Raw genomic sequence first — 506 nt, 5'->3', positions numbered from 1 at the left:
GGAGGAACCCGCCTTGCAATGCCGAAGACAACTTGTGCGCCGGACTCGTCGTCATTGAAGCCTGGTTCAGGGGCTACTAAGGGAGTCCTGGATTAGGGGGTGTCCGGATGGCTGGACTAAGACCTTTGGCCGGACTCCCAGACTATGAAGATACAAGATTGAAGACTCCGTCCCGTGTCCAGATGGGACTTTCCTTGGTGTGGAAGGCAAGCTTGGCGATACGATATGAAGATCTCCTCCCATTGTAACCGACTCTGTGTAACCCTAGCCCTCTCCGGTGTCTATATAAACTGGAGAGTTTTAGTCCGTAGGACGAACAACAATCATACCATAGGCTAGCTTCTAGGGTTTATCCACTCCGATCTCGTGGTAGATCTACTCTTGTACTACCCATATCATCAATATTAATCAAGCAGGAGTAGGGTTTTACCTCCATCGAGAGGGCCCGAACCTGGGTAAAAACATCGTGTCCCTTGTCTCCTGTTACCATCCGCCTAGACGCACAG

Source organism: Triticum aestivum, chromosome 4B, assembly GCF_018294505.1.
Source record: "Triticum aestivum cultivar Chinese Spring chromosome 4B, IWGSC CS RefSeq v2.1, whole genome shotgun sequence".
In the NCBI taxonomy this organism is placed as follows: Eukaryota; Viridiplantae; Streptophyta; class Magnoliopsida; order Poales; family Poaceae; genus Triticum; species Triticum aestivum.
Note: the sequence above shows the minus strand (reverse complement) of the source record.